The sequence below is a fragment of the Ranitomeya imitator genome, chromosome 1 (assembly GCF_032444005.1).
Source record: "Ranitomeya imitator isolate aRanImi1 chromosome 1, aRanImi1.pri, whole genome shotgun sequence".
NCBI classification, from domain to species: Eukaryota; Metazoa; Chordata; class Amphibia; order Anura; family Dendrobatidae; genus Ranitomeya; species Ranitomeya imitator.
Genome location: NC_091282.1, coordinates 82959490 through 82984773, shown reverse-complemented (window position 1 = coordinate 82984773; position 25284 = coordinate 82959490).

Here is a 25284-nt window from a genome sequence, read left to right as displayed (position 1 = left end):
TCCAAACTATCCATGCATTCTCTCCTCTTTCTGTCCTCCATGCTTAGTTTGTCAAACACAGACACAAAATGCAAAGGTTGAGTCAATTTCTCCCCTTTTTATTTTCTTATTGCCCTCTCCTATTACTTGCCCCAGTTGAGTTTGAACGAGCATCCCATGCTTGAAATATCGCTCTTTACCAACAATTTTAAAAGGTGCCAATAATTTTGTCCTGCACATTTTTGGGGTTTTGTGTGAAATTATGTTCAATTGGCCTTTTTTTCTCAGCTTTTTGCATTGCTCCAATACACATAAAGAGATTAAACATGTGTATAACAAAACATATGTAACTGCAATAATTTTCTGGGAGAAATACTTCACTTTCTGCAACAATTTCAAATATACCAACACTTTCAGCCATGATTGTATGCTTATACAATATGGGTAAATCCAGTGCCTCCCCAGCAACATCTACAATAAAAAATAATAATTTTCCTCTGATTTTTTAACTCCAGTCCAGACCGCTATGACGATTTGTATCTGCTGATTGCTTTTTGCGCACGCTGTCCACTTTTTCCTTCACTTTTATGCAAACTCCATAGTGCCCTCATGGTAAGTAAATTAGTAAAATGCAGAGAATAGTAATTCTTCAATATTTTCACTTTTGTGTTTGCATAGTATGAAAAGTAAAGAAAAAAGCATGTTCCATAAATTCGACAGTCAGTGTAGCTAGGTTCCCTATGTTTTTTTTAAAGGAGATATCTGTATGCTTCTGGAATCAGTGTATGCATCTACAGTTATCTTCTAGTCAAGGTTCACAAGAAAATTGTCCACTTGATTTTGTTTGGATTATTAGAAGTAATTGCCCTCATATTGTGAGCAGGAATATATCCCAGAGACTCTGCCGTGTGTGAGGCTTATTATAGATAATATGAAACATAATTGTTCATCAGCCAAGATTACTTATATTACTTATATCCACATGATTTCTGATATCCTTAGAATATCTGAAGATTTGTATCTGGAATTTTTATGTGGAAAAAAAGAGATATACAGTATATCATGAATGTATATATAAATACATAGATGATAGATAGATAGATAGATAGATAGATAGATAGATAGATAGATAGATGATAGATAGATAGATAGATAATCTGCTGCTTATCTCATTAAGTGCTAAACTCACAGTACCTATAGCAGAAATCCAACTGCTCTAAGAATTAAAAAAAGGTTTCATGATTCACAAGGCACAATTATTTTACTGAAGGATATTTCACTTAAGAGGATTAAAATAACTTGAAATTTCACAAACTTATCAATATCAAGATATTGATAAAATTACATTTTTTTGTCCCATAATGTCCCATGTAACCTCCGTATATTATTGCAATGAACTTCATCCTCAACAGATTTCCAATGTTAATATTCCTCAGTTGAAATTATTCGGCAGATCAGTCACATATGGATAAACTCAAGTGCTTCTTTAAGATGGATGAAGCATAGAGAGAAGCATAGAGAGAATGAAGCTTGAGTCGAAGTTCTTGAAATTTGTGATTTCAAGCGAATTCGAACACTTTGAAAATCAAGTCGTGATTTGCAAAATTAAATTTGTCCAGCACCATTTATCACTCTGTTAAAGCATCAAAGAGCTGGTTAATGTTATTTTGTGTGGCCACATGGCTATACCATATTGTGCTACAACTATGCCATTTTACAGATTATGAGAAAAGGAAAAAATCCTGGAAAAAGACATAGTGCAAATGATTTGGTTGCGTGCGCACAACCACCTACGGCGCTTAAGGTTGCTGCAGACCCGTGAGGAGATGAATACATTAAAGAAGGCGCAAATGGATTGTTCTGAGCAGCCGCGAAAGAATGAAGGATGTGAATCTAATAGTAATTGGTTTATTAGTCAACGCGTTTCAAATAATACAGCTTCTTCATCACGACAATCAAGTACTGTATGATATATTGGGGCAAAATAATATTTCTACTTTATTATTTTTTAGGTTCAATTAAAAAAAAAATAAAAAGGCAGAATATTTTACTTTAGCTAGTAAAAATGCCAGTGTCAGTCAGCAATCTTCATTCCTTTATTCATTTTCTGACCGCCTCCATCCTTGCTAATTATGTAGTTTGCAGCCTGATTCAAGTTTCACAAATGAGACACCAAAAAAGATCAAGAGGGCCTGGATGCCTTTCTTGATAAATATAATAGTACAGGTTATGATCACTAGATTTTGTGATGGGATCTTGATCAAGGGAATTAGTCTGTTTGTAATCTGTGGAGTCAGGTTTTTCCCCTAATATTAGGCAATTAACATCTGCCTCCTTGGGTTTTTGTCTTCCTCTGGATCTATATTATAGCTTATTGATTTAACTTTATGGACTTGAGTCTATTTTCAATCTTAAAATTTTCAACTTATTAAAGTGTTGCTGGTAGTAATGTATGCTGGTTGTGAGTCCTGTGTAACCATGGTGCTGCTGTGTCCTTTAGCTCATTTATTATCACAGCCTCTACTCTGCTCTTATTTCTTCTTCATGTGAATTACTTTACTATATATACAGTCATGGCCAAAAGTATTAGCACCCCTGCAATTCTGTCAGATAACACTCAGTTTCTTCCTGAAAATGATTGCAATCACAAATTCTTTGGTATTATTATCTTCATTTAATTTGTCTTAAATGAAAAAACACAAAAAGAATTGTCCTAAAGCCAAATTGGATATAATTCCACACCAAACATAAAAAAGGGGGTGGACAAAAGTATTGGCACTGTTCGAAAAATCATGTGACGTTTCTCTAATTTGTGTAACTAACAGCACCTGTAACTTACCTGTGGCACCTAACACGTGTTGGCACTAACTAAATCCCACTTGCAGCCAGTTGACATGGATTAAAGTTGATTCAACCTCCATCCTGTGTCCTTGTATGTACCACATTGAGCATGGAGAAAAGAAAGAAGACCAAAGAATTGTCTGAGGACTTGAGAAACCAAATTGTGAGGAAGCATGAGCAATCTCAAGGCTACAAGTCCATCTCCAAAGACTTGAATGTTCCTGTGTCTACCGTGCGCAGTGTCATCAAGAAGTTTAAAGCCCATGGCACTGTAGCTAACCTCCCTAGATGTGGATGGAAAAGAAAAATTGACAAGAGATTTCAACACAAGATTGTGCAGATGTTGGATAAAGAACCTCGACTAACAACCAAACAAGTTCAAGCTGCCCTGCAGTCCGAGGGTACAACAGTGTCAACCCGTACTATCCGTCTGAATGAAAAGGGACTGTATGGTAGGAGACCCAGGAAGACCCCACTTCTTACCCCGAGACATAAAAAAGCCAGGCTGGAGTTTGCCAAAACTTACCTGAAAAAGCCTAAAACGTTTTGGAAGAATGTTCTCTGGTCAGATGAGACAAAAGTAGAGCTTTTTGGGCAAAGGCATCAACATAGAGTTTACAAGAGAAAAAAGAGGCATTCAAAGAAAAGAACATGGTCCCTACAGTCAAACATGGCGGTGGTTCCCTGATGTTTTGGGGTTGCTTTGCTGCCTCTGGCACTGGACTGCTTGACAGTGTGCATGGCATTATGAAGTCGGAAGACTACCAACAAATTTTGCAGCATAATGTAGGGCCCAGTGTGAGAAAGCTGGGTCTCCCTCAGAGGTCATGGGTCTTCCAGCAGGGCAATGACCCAAAACACACTTCAAAAAGCACTAGAAAATGGTTTGAGAGAAAGCACTGGAGACTTCTAAGGTGGCCAGCAATGAGTCCAGACCTGAATCCCATAGAACACCTGTGGAGAGATCTAAAAATGGCAGTTTGGAGAAGGCACCATTCAAATATCAGGGACCTGGAGCAGTTTGCCAAAGAAGAATGGTCTAAAATTCCAGCAGAGCATTGTAAAAAACTCATTAATGGTTACCGGAAGCGGTTGGTCGCAGTTATTTTGGCTAAAGGTTGTGCAATCAAGTATTAGGCTGAGGGTGCCAATACCGGGGCGGCACGGTGGCGCAGTGGTTAGCACTGCAGCCTTGCAGCGCTGGAGTCCTGGGTTCGAACCCCACCAAGGACAACATCTGCAAAGAGTTTGTATGTTCTCTCCGTGTTTGCGTGGGTTTCCTCCAGGCACTCCGGCTTCCTCCCACATTCCAAAGACATACTGATAGGGAATTTAGATTGTGAGCCCCATCGGGGACAGTGATGATAATGTGTGCAAACTGTAAAGCGCTGCGGAATATGTTAGCGCTATATAAGAATAAAGATTATTATTAAATAAAGATTATTATTACTTTTGTCTGGCCCATTTTTGGAGTTTTGTGTGAAATGATCAATGTTTTGCTCTTTGCTTCATTCTCTTTTGTGTTTTTTCATTTAAGACAAATTAAATGAAGATAATAATACCACATAATTTGTGATTGCAATCATTTTCAGGAAGAAAATGAGTATTATCTGACAGAATTGCAGGGGTGTTAATACTTTTAGCCATGACTGTAGTTTGTTTTCATGCCCTCACTTTGACTGTGCGTGTTTTCTCGCCTTACCATGCTGTGGCCATCTATGCACAACACATTTCTCCTCAATGCTGCTATTTCTAACTCTGAGAGAAGGGAGAAGTGAGAGCTATCAGGAGCAGGAAATCTGATGAAATTGTAACAATTTTGCAAAGCACTCAGGTAGGTAAAGAGTTACAAAATCTCTGTAAAAGAAAAATGCTAAAAAAAAATAAACGGAGACTATTTAAAAAGTTGCTTAACTTTTCATTTAAGCAATTTAAAGAAAATCTGTGTGAAGGTGTGACTGGCATTTAAAGAGACTTCCCAAGTAAAGATAGCTAAAATAGCAAACAGGATGCTTAGTTCGTTTTTTTGATTAGCTCTATTATAACAGGATAAACAAATAGAATATGTCACCAGAAAGACCTCATTAGTACATAGCATTTATAATATGCTCAAAGTCTTAGAGTCCAATGACTGAATGTTTTAGGATTCGCTCACGCGAGTGTATAACTTGGAAGAGTACTATCTGATGTTTTATCCAATGCTATCCGATGTTTAACTTGAACCAATGTTGTAGTGTGGGGCAATGCAGATCAGTGTTTTTTTCTCTCGATTCAGCATGAGAATTAAATCGCAGTGTTGCGAGTGGCTCCTCAAAATGGATCACGGGCACCCTTTATCAAGTCTATGAAAGTCAATATAGTAGGTGCAAGAACGTTCCTTTGACCAGGTTTTGGATTTAGCTCCATTCATTTCACATACTATATATAGATACTAAAACTATTTTTTGTCAAGCCTACAAAAAATAAAAATGAAGAGTTTTTGCATTTTGTTATTTTTGTCTTATTTTGTGCTTTTATGCATTTGTTTATTATCTTTATATATTTTTTGTATTCAATCTCTTGTTTACTTTGAAAGATATTTTGCTTTTAAGTATTGCATTCTTGTGTTTTTATGTAAATTATTCTTGAATTTTAATTTCCTGAAATCACTCATGTGAAATGGATGCATTAAGCGTAAGTATTATAAATAAACAATTCTGTATTAAGGCTTTTATTTAGAAAAAAAACTGCCTTTTATCTTAGGGCTAAGTAATTCGTAATGCATTCTGTAATTGATCTAAAAAGTTGGAATCTAACGTACAGTTTGCTGCTACTATATTTTTTGTTTGTTATTGGAAGAGTTTTAGGTCTTGGTAATAATGTAAAATGTGTCAGGGAAATGTTTACATTCTGAAATTTCAGTGTTCAGGTATTACTTTTACATATTCTATAAACATATTTATGAAATCTGGGAACATTACTGAGAAATTCAAGCATGGTCTACAAAGGATTCGTAAAGTGTATTAGTCAATGTGTAGTTGAATAGTTTTAAAAGGGGTTTTCATTACTTTTTAACCATACTTCATTGGTCTTAACTCATGATATCAAACTTTTGATTCAATTATCTGAGCTTCTTCTATTAATGCAGCTGACAGTGGGTTATGTGATCTATTTTCAGTTTTGGTTAATACTCTTCTCGACTTTAAAGTTTTACAAAACTGGATGAGTATGTCACACTCTTCCGGAAGGGACCGAGTCTTCAGTCGTTTGATGCTTTGTCTGCAGCTGCATATCAGTCTATTAGTCTGGATCTGAATGCTCACTACAAAGAATCCACTTTCACCTGCTATCCTGTCTAAATACAGAACCCATACAGACTCACCTGAGTGCTTTTGCCGGGTCCTGCGCTTGTCCACTGAGATACAAATGCAGACCAAGCATCAATCAAAACTCTCAGCAGAAGGAATGTGACATGCTCATCCAGTTTCCTTCACTTCCAGAGTACGGAAGTGAGGTGGATCTGACACAGCTGAACAGGAACTTGGAGTTGAGTGAAACAACAAATCCTGTGACCCACTGACAGCTGCGCTGGTCAAGAACCTCAACTAATTGAAGTAAATTAAAAGTTGTTTTATTTCAAGGGCTAGGATAAATGAAGTATGGTTAAAAAATAATGTTGACTAGAAATGAGCACATTAGACAAAATTCGAATTCATCTGTTAGCTCGTTTTCTTGCCAGAAAATTTGATTTGCAGAGAAGTTATTCACCGCAAATTTAATTTCCCTTATTATACTTTCTCCATACTAAACATAATATGTAAAAAAAAAAGTACATTCTGCTCACATCTCTGGACTTTTGCTCCTCACCCCCATCTGTCCAGTCTTTTCCCCCATCTTCTGATTCTACGCTGGTAACATTAGAATCTTTGGTCCTCTCTCACTGTGCTAGACTTTCCTCTGTCATTGTGCCAAGGAAGATTCTCTACAGATGTGCAGGTGGTCAACAGTGAAATGAGGTCACAATTTGTACTGTGACCTTCCACGCACATTTATATAAGCCTTCCCCGTGCCATAACACACACACAATGATAGGCCTGAAGATTTCATCGTGAGTGGCGGGAGATCAGAAGATGTAGCAATAACAGAGAGGTGGATGTGAGTGGTGGAGTGGTGAGAGGTGAAGTTGGAATGACGTTTTTTTAAATATTTTTTTAATCTTTCAACGGTCCATTAAAAGGTCCAGTGGCTTCAATTTTGCCAAATTCATGCGGCAGCCAAGTACAAAAAATACACATTTTATCAGATGCATAATAATTTTCGAAAATATCAATTTGAATTTATTTGCTCATTTCTAATGTTAACAATTATGGAAATTCTAGGCATGGTTACATGCTACTTAATGAGCAACAGAGATCAATATAGTCTCCTGAAATTCATTTTGGGTAGATTCACTTGATTCAGCTGGCATAGTTCCAAATAGATTTGTTCTGAATCGAAACTACCCTAATTGTCATGAAAATTTATTTCTTAAACTTTATGGTCTTGCTAGAAACCAAAGCATAGTAAATGGAGAGAATAGAAATGGTAGAAAAATCAACGAAACACACTATATTCACCAGTAGGGTTGAGCGACTTTTACTTTTTTAGGGTCGAGCCAGGTTTCGCGAAACCCGACTATCTCTAAAGTCGAGTCGAGTGAAATCGGCCGATTATGGCGTTAAGTCGGGGATCGACCGAAACACGAAACCCAATGCAAAGTCAATGGGAATTTTTTTTTTCTTCTCTCTCTCTCTCTCTCTCTCCTCCTGAACAGAAAAACTGGTGTTGCACATTTCAAATCGCTACAGCGCACAAGCGACAAGATGACGATAAGCGTCCACGCCCCTAAGACCTATGTCATCACTCTGCCCACGCTCCTTCAGTGGCTGAAAAAATGGCGCCAAGCGCATCATACGAAACGCGACTTTGGCGCGAAAGTCGCGTACCGCATGGCCGACCCCACACAGGGGTCGGATCGGGTTTCATGAAACCCGACTTTGCCAAAAGTCGGCGAATTTTGAAAATGAACGACCCGTTTCGCTCAACCCTATTCACCAGTCTTAGCACCTCAAGTTTCATTTCCGCATCTCCGCTGCCACCACATCTCTCTGGTCCTCCATGCTAGTATTCAGCACTTCCAGAGCTACCTTCTTTAACTGAGACCAGTCATTGCTACTATTTTGCTGGAGTTGAGCAAATCAAATACCAAAAATTTCAGCTTCAAGAGAAACCAAATTTTTAGGGAAATTCATAATTAATTCAACTTGTTATGGGCAGATTTATTTATCTTCAATCAGCAGCCATTTGGAAAACAGGACATTGGTGAATTGCTTGGGGAAGGCTGTACTAACAAGTACAAAATGAGAACATGTTATGCTGATATATTAGTGTCAGAAAATCATGTGCCCAACATATTTGTAAATATGAAGTGCTAACTTCTTTATGTGCATTACTGTGTGTCTATCTCCATGATATGTAAAGATGTAAAACGCAATTATGAGAATTTTGGAAATTTTCAAATAGCAAACTACATATTCAGTAGACAAGCAAATTTAAGAGACTTTGCATTGTTATTTGAGAAATATGCTGCTTTCTCCACTTTTGAGCCATAACCATCACACCACTCCTCCTTCTTTCAGAACACACCAGCCACTTGAAAAATAACTGAAATTTATCTTGGTCAAAACCAATACGAAATTCCAGCCAGGAAATCAGTCAGGTGGCAGCTCCTATTCTATTCATACTCTACTCTATTAAGAGGGTAGGGAGCAGGAGCTGTCAGTAGAGTGAGAAAACAAGTAGAGGCGAAGACATCATAGCAGACAGTCTCCATTAGCTCAGAGAAAACTTAAGCTGCAGAGGAAAGCTAGTGAAAAATGCAGGACATAAGTCATATGATGGCCAGAAATAGCATCATTCCTTATGTACACACAAAGATAGTTATGCGAGCCAGCTATCGCTCGCTGTGTGTTCCGCCATTGTTCACATTAGCTGCAGTTTTCCATCTCTGAACGGTGGACCCCGGGTTGCAATGGCACTTCATCATAATTTATATTTAGTGCCATCCACCAACCCTAACACTAGGAGAAATAAGATTCTCTAGTCTGATGAGATGAAAATAGACCTTTTTGGTGATAATTCTAAGCGGTATGCATGGACAAAACCAGGTACTGCTCATCACCTGCCCAATACAATCCCAACAGTGAAACATGGTGGTGGCAGCATCATGCTATGGGAGTGTTTTTCATCTGCAAGGACAGTTTGACTGGTTGTCATTGAAAGAAACATGAATGCAGCCAAGTACAGAGATATCCTGGATAAAAATCTCTTCCAGAGTTCTCTGGATCTCAGACTTGGCCGAAGGTTCACCTTCCAACAAGACAATGACCCTAAGCACACAGCTAAAATAACAAAGGAGTGGCTTCAAAACAACTTTATGACCATTCTTGACTGGCCCAGCCAGAGCCCTGACCTTAACTCAATTGAGCATCTTTGGAGAGACCTGAAAATGGCTGTCCACCAATGTTCACCATCCAGCCTGACGGAACTGGAGAGGATCTGCAAGGAAGAATGGCAAAGGATCCCCCAAAAAAGGTATGAAAAACGTGTTGCATCATTCCCAAATAGACTCATGGCTGTACTAGCTCAAAAGGTGCTTCTACTCAATACTGAGCAAAGAGTCTGAATACTTATGACCATATGATATTTAATTTTTTTTTTTTTAAATTTGCAAAAATTAATACATTTCTGTTTTTTTTCAATCAAGAAGGGGTGCAGAGTGTACATTAAAGAGAAAAAAATGAACTTTTTTGAATTTACCAAATGGCTGCAATGAAACAAAGAGTGAAAAATGTAACGGAGTCTGAATACTTTCCATACCCACTGTAAATATCTGCACTATTTACATTTTTGCAACTCTTTTCTTATTGAAAAGTAATGACCAAAACACAAAAGGGTAAAGGGCACACTAAGTAATACCTTAGTAAATATTGGAAATCCTTTGAATGGAACGTTGTTCTTCTTATTCTATTTTACCACTCATTTTACTGATCTGCTTTAAATATTAAGTATTGTACTATAAATGTATTATTTAACATTGGTAACGGTCTGTAATGTTTTTCAGAAGAATATGTTCATCAGTACTCATATAACACAAGACATCAAAATGTGGCTAAAGTTCCTAAACTTATCAGCATAATTGGAGAATAAAAGCCAGATGCATCAAATTAGCAGGCTTGTACTGAGCTCTGATGGCCATATTAAAAATTGGGCCAGTTGTGACTTCAAACGTGACATGCTCTGTGTGCAGCTCCAGTGAATTGCAGATGGGTGTCTGAGTTGCCATGTAGTTTTCTGGTCCATTAAACGGAAAAAGAAAATTGAGTTCTGCGATTTCTTCTATGTGGACCATTGGTCCATTTGGCGAATTGACTGCACTGCCATATTGGTTCTCATGGGCTCATTTGTTGGGTGGTCTATGCTGGACATAGACAGCACATGGATCAAATATACTCTTGTCTGAACTAGTCCTTTAGAGTAAGGTTTTATGAACATACTATGGAGGTTGTGAGGTTCAACATGAAGTCATGTATAAATCCGGATGCTAGATATTCTGCTACCTCTACAAGTAATTCTACTAGTGGAGAATAACTCATTTCCTATGGCATATGATGGAACATGCCATGATTGTTACCAATCTGACAGAACAGACAATAAAAAATTCTGTATGTACTTTGTATACTGTTTATGAAATCTCATGTTGACCTTCGAGCATATTCCTTGACTTCTAGCACAAAGACCCATGCATATGATAGAGCCATGTACACAGACCCCAGACGTTGTACATCACCCCAGCATGGCGCCGCACGGCTTCCATCTGTTGCTACACAGGCTTCTTCAAGTATGGTCAAAGTTAGAAAACAGATTTTTTTTTATACTGATATAAAGATATTTCCTTGAATAGAAGTGTATTTTTCATGAATATAACATTTAACCCCTTAGTGACGGAGCCAATTTGCAGCTTAATGACCATGCCAATTTTTACAGTTCTGACCACTGTCACTTTATGAGGTTATAACTCTGGAACGCTTTACCGGATCCCGCTGATTTGAGTAATTTGAACCCCCAAGTGCTTCACAGAAGTTTATAACGTACAGCCATGAAAATAAAAAATCATATTTTTTCTACAAAAATGATCTTTTCAAACCCCAAATTTTACTTTCACAAAGGTAACAGGAGAAATTGGACCACTACCATTGTTGTGCAATTTGTCCTGAGTACTCTGATACCCTATATGTGGGGGGTACCATTGTTTGGGCACATAGCAGAGCTCGGAAGGGAAGGAGCGCCGTTTTGGAATGCAGACTTTGATAGAATGGTCTGCGGGCGTCATGTTGAGTTTGCAGAGCCGCTGATGTGCCTAAACAGTAGCAACCTTCCACAAGTGACCCCATTTTGGAAACTAGACCCCTTAAGGAACTTATCTAGATGTGTTGTGTGAACTTTGAACCTCAAAGTGTTTAACTAAAGTTTATAACACAAAGTCATGAAAATAAAAAAATAATTTTTTTTCCCACAGAAATGATTTTTTTAGCCCACAATTTTTTATTTTCCCAAGGGTAGCAGGATAAATTGGCTCGAAAGGGCTCGAAAGGGAAGTAGTGATATTTTGGAATGCAGATTTTGATGGAATGGTCTGAGTGCATCATACTGCATTTGCAGAGCCCTTGATGTGCCTAAACAGTAGAAATCCCACACAAATGACCCTATTTTGGAAACAAGACCCACCCCAACAAGATTATTTAGATGTGTGGTGAGCACTTTGAATGCCCAAGTACTTCACAGAAGTTTATAACACAAAGTCGTGAAAATAAAAATAATTTTTTATCCACAAAAATGATTTTTAGCTCTCAATTTTTTATTTTCCCAAGGGTAACAGGAGAAATTGGACCCCAACAGTTGTTGTCCAATTTGACCTGAGTACGCTGATGCCCCATATGTGAGGGTAAACCACTGTTTGGGCGCAAGGCAGAGCTCAGAAGATAGGGAGCAGCATTTGGCTTTTTGAACGCAAAATGGACTGGAATCAATGGTGGCACCATGTCGCTTTTGGAGAGCCCCTGATGTACCTAAACAGTGGAAACCCCCCAATTCTAACTCCAACCCTAACCCCATCACACCTTTAACCCTAATCCCAACCCTAACCATAGCCCTAATTACAACCCTAACCCCAACACACCCCTAACCCTAATCCCAACCCTAATCCTAACCCTATCCCTAATTCCAACTCTAACCCTAAGTTTAGCCCCAACCCTAACCCTAACTTTAGCCCAACTCACTTTAACCCAACTGTAACCCTAATGGGAAAATGGAAATAATTATATTTTCTTTATTTTATTATTTTTCCCTAACTAAGGGAGTGATAAAGGAGGTGTTCATTTACTATTTTTTTTTTTATTTTGCTCACTGTGATAGGGCCTATCACAGTGACCAAAATGAACCAATAGGAAAAAACTTCCTATTGTTGCTGGGTGCTTACCGGCAGATCTCGGCATGCGCCTGCCATTTTCTTACCAGAAGAAGGCGCCAGATGCCGTGGGGAGAAGCAGGGTGATCGGGAACCCTATTTCTCTGTCCTCTGATGTGTGATCACATCAGAGGACAGAGAAATTAAATGGCAAATCGTGCTTTTTTTGCGGTCTCCGTTCTCATGTTCTCTACGGTCTCGGCTACCCCCAGCAGCTGAGACCCCAGAGAAAATCAGACTCTGGGGGCCCCTATACACTTTTTCCACAGCGCTGTTAATTAATTAATGGTGCTGTGGTTTAAGTACCCTTAACTCCCGCCTTTACAAGGTGTATCGGCGGTCATTAAGGGGTTAAAGAAACATTAAAAAATAATAATAAAAAAATTATTATGTTTTAATTTTGTATGCCCCCTTTTCAATATTTTTAATACATTGGCCAATGTTTTGTAATCCAGCCTCTTTTCCTTGAGTGTCAGGTAAATTGTTTACTCTAATAGCCTGTGCCTAATTATTATAATGAGCTTCACTGGTCCTGTTATTATCAGCACTCTCAGGAGATATTGATATCTCTGCTAGGTCCGGGAAGGTCATAGTGCCATTTCTCTGTTTGCCACTCTACGTTGTGAGACCAAAATTCAATAATATTACTTTTTCTTTTTTTTCCTTCTTGTTTTCTAGATCCCGATGAGTCATTCTTCTTTCTGCAGCTGGGAAAATGTCTGACATCTCCTGTAGTCCACTTGAACATGTATCTTTTTACTATTTATTAGGGGGGTTGCATGGCTCCTGTATGCACCTGTTGTGTGCATGTCTAAAGGAGAGGCACTTGAAAGACCACCTTTGTCAGCCCATAAGAGTGCTTTGGTGCCGGATTCTTATTTAGAAATAGTCTCCACGTGCCACTTATCCGTAGCACAGTTTGCCTACGAGTGTCGTATGACGGTTTTGTTCATTTATACAAGAGTGTGGTCTTTTTCTTTACATATACGAAACACTACATTTCCAAAAACATGGATGGTGTAATTAGTTCTTACAAGTGTTGTGAGCATGCTTGTTTATACTCTTGGTTAATAAGGTCAGACACAGAATACAGACCTATGCTTCATTTTTATTTCTATTCATGAATAAACATTCAATATGTCTACCATTGGATCAGGGTTATGTGAGATGTCATCTGTTTTTTTAAATGTTGTCACATTTTACTGCAACAGAGCAGCAAACCAGGCACAACCCATATGCAAGAGTGGCACTGTTTCTAGAAAAAGTAATAAAACAAAGCTTAAAAATTCTTAGAAATTTATTACACATTAATGAGGATGTGGAGTTTCAGGTCAGGAGCCCCGCGTTTAATCTGTACAGCACAGACCATATTCAGACCGTGAAACTTGAAAATATGAAACCTACCAGGTTAAACAGGTGCAGACAACCATATTATCGGTCCGAGTGTTCCGACGAAACAGCGATCGCAGCGGACCAATGCTATTCTATGGGGCCGCGCACAAGTCCAATTTTTTTTCTTCAGAGCGAAAAAAAAATCAGTTCATGCCCAAGTTTGATCTTTTATTCGTATCACACTCGGTCATGCAAGTCAATGAGTTTGTGGAAGCCATCGGACTGCAGTGAAATGACATCTGAATACAATCTGAATTTCACGGACATTTTTTTCCATCTTCTCCTCCATCTTGTCCAAGAGAATCGAATCACACCATGTTTGATCACAGTGCAATTTGCATAATTTATCTGATTTTCTCAGATGACAGAATCTACGATCGTCTGCACCTGCCCTTAGAAGAATTCTTGTCCAGTACAACTCTTATGATAAGCGTCCCATTTCTATACAAGCTAATAAAATACATGCTCGCTTTGGAAAGAAGAAAAATGAAACAGAAAAAGCATATTGATCAATGGTCAAGAACTCACAATAGTTAAATTATGGTTTCAACTACTTTTGCTTAAAACAGGGAGGCAGGTCTCTCCCTTGTAAGATTGTGGTAGCATCGTACGTAGTGAAGAGGTAGTGACCCACAAAGTTCCAACACAAAAGTCTCTTTAATGTGTTTCCTCATAGTATTAAAGTCCAATTCGCACAAATGTATGTAATTTCAGTGTATATTATCAGTGTTCAGTTGACACCAGTTCATAGCAATAGATATCATATGGCTTTAGATTTGCAGTCCCTAAACAGGCCAGACTTCCCTTGTTCAGTTTGCCTGGGTGACCGCATGCCATATTACAGTCTCCAAACACACAGCTTTATATGTTGCAGACACTACACATGCTAGCTCTTCTCTGACTAGTTCTCATGGGTGTCCTGCATCGCTGTATCACAGTCTCTTTACTCACACAGCCGTACACAGCTCAGGATATCCTCCGAATAGCAGCTGGGCACCATATCCACCTGTTTGCAATCGTTACACATACTATTCCTCTTTTGGGCACAGGACATCCACCTCAAGGCACAGGACTGTCCACATCAGAAACCAATTCCATGGACGACTTGCATCGCTGTATATGCTGCGGGTGGCAGGCTATTCAGCTGCCCTGGGTGCTGGCTCCACTGGCCTGTGCCTCCATGCACTCAGCCAGCGCTCTGCAAGCCTCTGCTCTGCACAACAGCACACACCAGACTGAAATTGACGTTGCACCTTACACCTGACACACCCATATCTCTTACTGCAGGGCTTTTAACACACGCAAACATGTGGCCTTCAGCCACATGGAAAACCCGGACCGGAAATCCGTGACTCCCATGCACACCTATGGACTTCATCCGTCTGCATGCACAACCTGGGGAGAACACACAGCGACCCCTGGCTGTGACACGAGTCACTGCCTCACATTGCAACCACAACTATACCTGTGACTGTCATGCACACCTATGGCCTTCATATGCCTCTGTGCACATTCTAGGGAGCACAAACAGCACCCCCTATCTTTAACAGGGGTCACTACCTCACACCCTATACACACTAGCGGGGAGAGACCAGTCACTCAAGGAGAGGAGGGGTAATTCACTGAGGACCCGCCTCTCCTTCCAGTCTGTTTTACCATTTAGCCATCTGAGGGCTTCAATGTATATTTTTCACTAAAACATTGCAGGTGTACAGAATAAAACATACACACTTGGATAATATTGATGATAAATTTATGTTAAAGTAAGAAAAAACCCAATGGTCATTGAAATAATTTGTAACTGGCAAAAGTAATTTTCAATTTACATTCACTGAACATCAACTAATGAAAAAAAATGATGAAAATGCCTGGATAAAAATGAAGGTTCTCCTTAGAAAAGGTTGAAAAGAATTTGACCATAAGGACATGTTACATTAAGGCAGGGGTCCCCAACCTGTAGCTCGGGGGCCACATGTGGCTCGCTGTCCCATGAATTGTGGCTCGCGGCTGTTTGCCAGCTTGGTGCATTGACTCCAGGTCTAGCAAACAGGTATGAAGAGCACATCTGAAAATGGTGAATATTGTGAGCAGTATGTCTAGAGATAACTGAACTATGTTACTCTGGAGACAGGATAGTAACATAGTAACATAGTAACATAGTTAGTAAGGCCGAAAAAAGACATTTGTCCATCCAGTTCAGCCTATATTCCATCATAATAAATCCTCAGATCTACGTCCTTCTACAGAACCTAATAATTGTATGATACAATATTGTTCTGCTCCAGGAAGACATCCAGGCCTCTCTTGAACCCCTCGACTGAGTTCGCCATCACCACCTCCAAGCAATTCCAGATTCTCACTGCCCTAACAGTAAAGAATCCTCTTCTATGTTGGTGGAAAAACCTTCTCTCCTCCAGACGCAAAGAATGCCCCCTTGTGCCCGTCACCTTCCTTGGTATAAACAGATCCTCAGCGAGATATTTGTATTGTCCCCTTATATACTTATACATGGTTATTAGATCGCCCCTCAGTCATCTTTTTTCTAGACTAAATAATCCTAATTTCGCTAATCTATCTGGGTATTGTAGTTCTCCCATCCCCTTTATTAATTTTGTTGCCCTCCTTTGTACTCTCTCTAGTTCCATTATATCCTTCATGAGCACCGGTGCCCAAAACTGGACACAGTACTCCATGTGCGGTCTAACTAGGGATTTGTACAGAGGCAGTATAATGCTCTCATCATGTGTATCCAGACCTCTTTTAATGCACCCCATGATCCTGTTTGCCTTGGCAGCTGCTGCCTGGCACTGGCTGCTCCAGGTAAGTTTATCATTAACTAGGATCCCCAAGTCCTTCTCCCTGTCAGATTTACCCAGTGGTTTCCCATTCAGTGTGTAATGGTGATATTGATTCCTTCTTCCCATGTGTATAACCTTACATTTATCATTGTTAAACCTCATCTGCCACCTTTCAGCCCAAGTTTCCAACTTATCCAGATCCATCTGTAGCAGAATACTATCTTCTCTTGTATTAACTGCTTTACATAGTTTTGTATCATCTGCAAATATCGATATTTTACTGTGTAAACCTTCTACCAGATCATTAATGAATATGTTGAAGAGAACAGGTCCCAATACCGACCCCTGCGGAACCCCACTGGTCACAGCGACCCAGTTAGAGACTATACCATTTATAACCACCCTCTGCTTTCTATCACTAAGCCAGTTACTAACCCATTTACACACATTTTCCCCCAGACCAAGCATTCTCATTTTGTGTACCAACCTCTTGTGCGGCACGGTATCAAACGCTTTGGAAAAATCGAGATATACCACGTCCAATGACTCACCGTGGTCCAGCCTATAGCTTACCTCTTCATAAAAACTGATTAGATTGGTTTGACAGGAGCGATTTCTCATAAACCCATGCTGATATGGAGTTAAACAGTTATTCTCATTGAGATAATCCAGAATAACATCCCTCAGAAACCCTTCAAATATTTTACCAACAATAGAGGTTAGACTTACTGGCCTATAATTTCCAGGTTCACTTTTAGAGCCCTTTTTGAATATTGGCACCACATTTGCTATGCGCCAGTCCTGCGGAACAGATCCTGTCGCTATAGAGTCCCTAAAAATAAGAAATAATGGTTTATCTATTACATTACTTAGTTCCCTTAGTACTCGTGGGTGTATGCCATCCGGACCCGGAGATTTATCTATTTTAATCTTATTTAGCCGATTTCGCACCTCTTCTTGGGTTAGATTGGTGACTAGTGTTGAGCGATACCGTCCAATACTTGAAAGTATCGGTATCGGATAGTATCGGCCGATACCCGAAAAATATCGGATATCGCCGATACCGATATCCGATACCAATACAAGTCAATGGGACATCAAGTATCGGAAGGTATTCTCATGGTTCCCAGGGTCTGAAGGAGAGGAAACTCTCCTTCAGGCCCTGGGATCCATAGGGAGGTGTAAAATAAAGAATAAAAATAAAAAATATTGATATATTTACCTCTCCGGCGGCCCCTGAACTCAGCGCGGGTAACCGGCAGGCTTCTTTGTTCAAAATCAGCGCTTTTAGGACCTGAGAAACACGTCCCGGCTTCTGATTGGTCGCGGGCCGCCCATGTGACCGCCATGCGACCAATCACAAGCCGCGACGTCACCGCAAGCTATTAGCGCGCTCATTTTTAAAAATGAGCGCGTTAATGGCTTTGAAAGACATAGCGGCTTGTGATTGGTCGCGTGGCCGCGACCAATCACAAGCCGCGACGTCACCGCAAGCTATTGACGCGCTCATTTTTAAAAATGAGCGCGTTAATGGCTTTGAAAGACATAGCGGCTTGTGATTGGTCGCGTGGCCGCGACCAATCACAAGCCGCGACGTCACCGCAAGCTATTGACGCGCTCATTTTTAAAAATGAGCGCGTTAATGGCTTTGAAAGACATAGCGGCTTGTGATTGGTCGCGTGGCCGCGACCAATCACAAGCCGCGACGTCACCGCAAGCTATTAGCGCGCTCATTTTTGAAAAATGAGCGCGTTAATGACTTTCAAAGACGTAGCGGCTTGTGATTGGTCGCGGCCACGCGACCAATCACAAGCCGCTATGTCTTTCAAAGCCATTAACGCGCTCATTTTTAAAAATGAGCGCGTCAATAGCTTGCGGTGACGTCGCGGCTTGTGATTGGTCGCGGCCGCGACCAATCACAACCCGCTACGTCTTTGAAAGCCATTAACGCGCTCATTTTTAAAAATGAGCGCGTTAATAGCTTGCGGTGACGTCGCGGCTTGTGATTGGTCGCGTGGCCGCGACCAATCACAAGCCGCTACGTCTTTGAAAGTCATTAACGCGCTCATTTTTCAAAAATGAGCGCGCTAATAGCTTGCGGTGACGTCGCGGCTTGTGAGTGGTCGCGTGGCCGCGACCAATCACATGCCGCAACGTCTTTGAAAGTCATTAACGCGCTCATTTTTCAAAAATGAGCGCGCTAATAGCTTGCGGTGACGTCGCGGCTTGTGATTGGTCGCGTGGCGGTCACATGGGCGGCCCGCGACCAATCAGAAGCCGGGACGTGTTTCTCAGGTCCTAAAAGCGCTGATTTTGAACAACGAAGCCTGCCGGTTACCCGCGGACTCACCAGGGGCCGCCGGAGAGGTAAATATATCAATATTTTTTATTTTAATTCTTTATTTTACACATCTCTATGTATCCGATACCGATACCCGATACCACAAAAGTATCGGATCTCGGTATCGGAATTCCGATACCGCAAGTATCGGCCGATACCCGATACTTGCGGTATCGGAATGCTCAACACTATTGGTGACCCTTAATATAGGGTTTTCATTGTTTCTTGGGATTTCACCTAGCATTTCATTTTCCACCGTGAATACCGTGGAGAAGAAGGTGTTTAATATGTTAGCTTTTTCCTCGTCATCTACAACCATTCTTTCCTCACTATTTTTTAAGGGGCCTACATTTTCAGTTTTTATTCTTTTACTATTGATATAGTTGAAGAACAGTTTGGGATTAGTTTTACTCTCCTTAGCAATGTGCTTCTCTGTTTCCTTTTTGGCAGCTTTAATTAGTTTTTTAGATAAAGTATTTTTCTCCCTATAGTTTTTTAGAGCTTCAATGGTGCCATCCTGCTTTAGTAGTGCAAATGCTTTCTTTTTACTGTTAATTGCCTGTCTTACTTCTTTGTTTAGCCACATTGGGTTTTTCCTATTTCTAGTCCTTTTATTCCCACAAGGTATAAACCGCTTACACTGCCTATTTAGGATGTTCTTAAACATTTCCCATTTATTATCTGTATTCTTATTTCTGAGGATATTGTCCCAGTCTACCAGATTAAGGGCATCTCTAAGCTGGTCAAACTTTGCCTTCCTAAAGTTCAGTGTTTTTGTGACTCCCTGACAAGTCCCCCTAGTGAAAGACATGTGAAACTGTACAATATTGTGGTCGCTATTTCCTAGATGCCCAACCACCTGCAGATTTGTTATTATGTCAGGTCTATTAGATAGTATTAGGTCTAAAAGTGCTGCTCCTCTGGTTGGATTCTGCACCAATTGTGAAAGATAGGGTTGAGCGAAACGGGTCGAACATTTTCAAAAGTCGCCGACTTTTGGCTAAGTCGGGGTTTCATGAAACCCGATCCGACCCCTGTGCGGGGTCGGCCATGCGGTACGCGACTTTCGCGCCAAAGTCGCGTTTCAATGACGCGAAAAGCGCCATTTCTCAGCCAATGAAGGTAAACGCAGAGTGTGGGCAGCGTGATGACATAGGTCCTGGTCCCCACCATCTTAGAGAAGGGCATTGCAGTGATTGGCTTGCTGTCTGCGACGTCACAGGGGCTATAAAGAGGCGTTCCCGCCGACCGCCATCTTACTGCTGCTGATCTGAGCTTAGGGAGAGGTTGCTGCCGCTTTGTCAGAAGCAGGGATAGCGTTAGGCAGGGTCCATTAACCACAAAACCGCTTGTGCTGCAGCGATTTGCACTGTCCAACACCACCCTCGGTGTGCAGGGACAGTGGAAGTTTTTTTTTTTTTTTTTCCCCTCAGCGCTGTAGCTCATTGGGCTGCCCTAGAAGGCTCCCTGATAGCTGCATTGCTGTGTGTACGCCGCTGTGCAAACCAACTGCTTTTTTCAAAGCACAAATCCTCTTGTTCCTTCCTTTCTGCACAGCTATCTTTTTTGTTTGTCCACACTTTTTATTTCATTTGTGCATCAGTCCACTCCTTATTGCTGCCTGCCATACCTGGCTGAGATTACTGCAGGCAGGGAGATAGTAGCTGCCTGCCATACCTGGCTGAGATTACTGCAGGCAGGGAGATAGTAATTGTAGGACATTCCCTTTTTTTTTTTTTTTTTTTTTTTTGGTGGGAGATTAAGATTGGCAATTTGGCATTTCTGCTAGAGTGCCATCCCTGTGTGTGCCATCTCTCTCACATAGTGGGCCATAGAAAGCCTTTTCATTTTTCTGTATTTTTTTTTGTGGGGTGTATAAATTCTCCCTGATAAAAATACAGTGGGAGATTAATATTGGCCTTTGGGCTTGTGTGCCAGTCCTGAGTGTGCCATCTCTCTCACAAATAGTGGGCCATAGAAAGCCTATTTTATTTTTTTTTGAGTTTTATAAATTCTCCCTGAAAAAAAGGGAGATTAATATTGGCCTCTGGGCTTGTGTGCCAGTCCTGAGCGTGCCATCTGTGCCAGCCCTGAGCGTGCCATCTCTCTCACAAATAGTGGGCCATAGAAAGCCTATTTAATTTTTTTTTTGGTTTTATAAATTCTCCCTGAAAAAAAGGGAGATTAATATTGGCCTCTGGGCTTGTGTGCCAGTTGTGAGCGTGCCATCTGTGCCAGTCCTGAGCGTGCCATCTCTCTCACAAATAGTGGGCCATAGAAAGCCTATTTAATTTTTTTTTTGGTTTTATAAATTTTCCCTGAAAAAAGGGAGATTAATATTGGCCTCTGGGCTTGTGTGCCAGTTGTGAGCGTGCCATCTGTGCCAGCCCTGAGCGTGCCATCTCTCTCACAAATAGTGGGCCATAGAAAGCCTATTTAATTTTTTTTTTTGGTTTTATAAATTCTCCCTGAAAAAAAGGGAGATTAATATTGGCCTCTGGGGTTGTGTGCCAGTTGTGAGCGTGCCATCTGTGCCAGTCCTGAGCGTGCCATCTCTCTCACAAATAGTGGGCCATAGAAAGCCTATTTAATTTTTTTTTTTGTTTTATAAATTTTCCCTGAAAAAAGGGAGATTAATATTGGCCTCTGGGCTTGTGTGCCAGTTGTGAGCGTGCCATCTGTGCCAGTCCTGAGCGTGCCATCTCTCTCACAAATAGTGGGCCATAGAAAGCCTATTTAATTTTTTTTTTGGTTTTATAAATTTTCCCTGAAAAAAGGGAGATTAATATTGGCCTCTGGGCTTGTGTGCCAGTTGTGAGCGTGCCATCTGTGCCAGTCCTGAGCGTGCCATCTCTCTCACAAATAGTGGGCCATAGAAAGCCTATTTAAATATTTTTTTGGTTTTATAAATTCTCCCAGAAAAAAAGGGAGATTAATATTGGCCTCTGGGCTTCTGTGCCAGTCCTGAGCGTGCCATCTGTGCCAGTCCTGAGCGTCCCATCTCTCTCACAAATAGTGGGCCATAGAAAGCCTATTTTTTTTTTTTTTGGGGTTTTAGAAATTCTCCCTGAAAAAAAAAGGGAGATTAATATTGCCCTTTGGGCTTGTGTGCCAGTACTAAGCGTTCCATCTCTCTCTCTCTCTCAGTCAGTGGGCCATAGAACGCCTATTTTTGGTTTTATTTGTTTTCTAAATTCTCCCTGAAAAAATCATTTTATTTTATTTGGTTTCTAAATTCTTCCTGATAAAATCATATTTTTTTTATTATTTTTTTTTCTAAAGTCTCCCTGAAAAAAAAAAAAAAAAAAAAAAACAGTGGGAGATTAATATTGGCCTTTCTGCTTGTGTGCCAGTCTTGACTCCTGGGTGCGTCATCTCTCAGTCAGTGGGCCATAGAACGCTTATTTTTGGTTTTATTTGTTTTATAAATTCTCCCTGAAAAAATCATTTTATTTTATTTGGTTTCTAAATTCTTCCTGATAAAATCATATTTTTTTTATTATTTTTTTTTCTAAAGTCTCCCTGAAAAAAAAAAAAAAAAAAAAAAACCCCCAAAAAAATGGGAGATTAATATTGGCCTTTCTGCTTGTGTGCCAGTCTTGACTCCTGGGTGTGCCATCTCTCTCTCTCTCTCTCTCTCTCTCTCTCTCTCTCCAATTGTGGTCCATAGAAAGCCTATATTTTTTTTCCTTGATTTGGGTTCCAAAATCTACCAGAGAAAATAACTCCATCAATCATTGGTAGAAAAATATTGGCCTCTGGGCTTGTGTGCCACTCCTGATTCCTGTGTGCGTCATCTCTCACTCAGTGGCCCATAGAAAGCATATAGTTTGTTACATTTGTTTTCTAAATTCTCCCTGCAAAAATCTATTTTTTTTTTTTTGGGGGGTTTCTAAAGTGTTCCTGAAAAAAATAAAAATAAAAAAAAAATAATAGTGTGACATTAATATTAACATTTGTGCTTCAGTGACAGTCCTGCGTGTGGGGCATCTCTCTAATTTGCAGCCACCAAAAAAAGAGTGTGTAACATTGGGCCTGATTTTCGCTGTGGTCTCACCAACCTGTAAAGGGGTAGCTAAATCATACTGAAGTTATAGCTCACCGTGTAAGTTGTGTGACTGCAACAAATAACGTTAGTTTGGTTACGTTTTTAAAACAATGAGGAAGTCTAGTGGAAGAGGTCGTGGCCGGGGGCGTTCATTGTCAGCTGGTAATGAGGGTAGTGGTAGTGGTGGAGCATCAGGTGGTCGTGGGGAAAAAAATATTGCACCTAAGTCTGGAGCTGTGGAGCCAGGTTCGTCGTCCGGCTACACAAGGCCTCGAACGCTCCCTTTTCTGGGATTAGGAAAACCGCTTTTAAAGCCGGAGCAGCAAGAGCAAGTTTTGGCTTATCTTGCTGACTCAGCCTCTAGCTCTTTTGCCTCCTCTCGTGAAACTGGTAAAAGTAAAAGCAGCGCGTCGTTAGTGGATGTTCACGGTCAGGGACAAGTCACTTCCTTGTCCTCTTCAGCAAAAACAACAACAGAGAAGAATGCAGCAGGCGACACAACGGGTTACTCCATGGAGCTCTTTACACATACCGTCCCTGGCTTAGAAAGTGAAGCAGTTAACAGTCCATGCCCATTACAAATTGAATCTGACATGGAGTGCACTGACGCACAGCCACAGCCAGACTACTATGCTGGTCCTTTGACTCAGACCACAACATTGCCCTCGCAGGGTGCTGATCAAGAATCAGACCCTGATGAGACTATGTTGCCCCATCACGAACGCTATACCACCGAACGACACGGTGACACAGACGAAGTTGCGCAGGAGGTACAAGAAGAGTTATTAGATGACCCAGTTCTTGACCCCGATTGGCAGCCATTGGGGGAACAGGGTGCAGGCGGCAGCAGTTCTGAAGCAGAGGAGGAGGAGGGGCCGCAGCAGGCATCAACATCGCCACAGGTTCCATCTGCCGGGCCCGTATCTTGCCCAAAACGCGTGGCAAAGCCAAAACCTGGTGGAGGACAGCGTGGCCATCCGGTTAAAGCTCAGTCTGCAATGCCTGAAAAGGTATCCGATGCTAGAAAGAGTGCAGTCTGGCATTTTTTTAAACAACATCCAATTGATCAGCGCAAAGTCATCTGTCAAAAATGTTCTACTTCCTTAAGCAGAGGTCAGAATCTGAAAAGTCTCAATACTAGTTGCATGCATAGACATTTAACCACCATGCATTTGAAAGCTTGGACTAACTACCAAACGTCCCTTAAGGTTGTTGCACCCTCGGCCAATGAAGCTAGTCATCAACGCAACATCCCTTCCGGCAGTGTAGGACCACCATTTAGCGCACCACCTGCTGTATCTGTGCAGGTATCTTTGCCAGGCCAAAGCAGTCAGGGTCAGGGAATCACCAGTTTCGTAGTAGGAAACACTGCATCTAGGGCACCGGCGGCAACAATACCATCTCCCACCGTCTCTCAGTCTGCCATGTCCACCGGCACCCCCGCTAGTTCCACGATCTCCAGCTCTCCAGTCCAGCTCACCCTACATGAGACTATGGTTAGAAAAAGGAAATACTTAGCCTCGCATCCGCGTACACAGGGTTTGAACGCCCACATAGCTAGACTAATCTCGTTAGAGATGATGCCCTACCGGTTAGTTGAAAGCGAAGCTTTCAAAGACCTGATGGACTACGCTGTACCACGCTACGAGCTACCCAGTCGACACTTTTTTTCCAGAAAAGCCATCCCAGCCCTCCACCAGCATGTTAAAGAGCGCATCGTCCATGCACTCAGGCAATCTGTGAGCACAAAGGTGCACCTGACAACAGATGCATGGACCAGTAGGCATGGCCAGGGACGTTACGTGTCCATCACGGCACACTGGGTAAATGTGGTGGATTCAGGGTCCACAGGGGACAGCAAGTTTGGGACAGTTCTGCCTAGCCCACGGTCTAGTAAACAGTTGTCTGTAGCCGTTCGCACCCCCTCCTCCTCCTCCTCCTCCTCGTCCTCCTGCAGAAGCAAGAGCTCGTCCACAGACCGCAGTCGCACAAACACTCCATCCGCACCTGCCACTGTTGCACACCAGGTCTCCCATTATGGGGCAGCTACTGGCATACGTCAGCAGGCTGTATTGGCTATGAAGTGTTTGGGCGACAATAGACACACCGCGGAAGTTCTGTCCGAGTTCTTGCAGCAAGAAACGCAGTCGTGGCTGGGCACTGTAGATCTTGAGGCAGGCAAGGTAGTGAGTGATAACGGAAGGAATTTCATGGCTGCCATCTCCCTTTCCCAACTGAAACACATTCCTTGCCTGGCTCACACCTTAAACCTGGTGGTGCAGTGCTTCCTGAAAAGTTATCCGGGGTTATCCGACCTGCTCCTCAAAGTGCGTGGACTTTG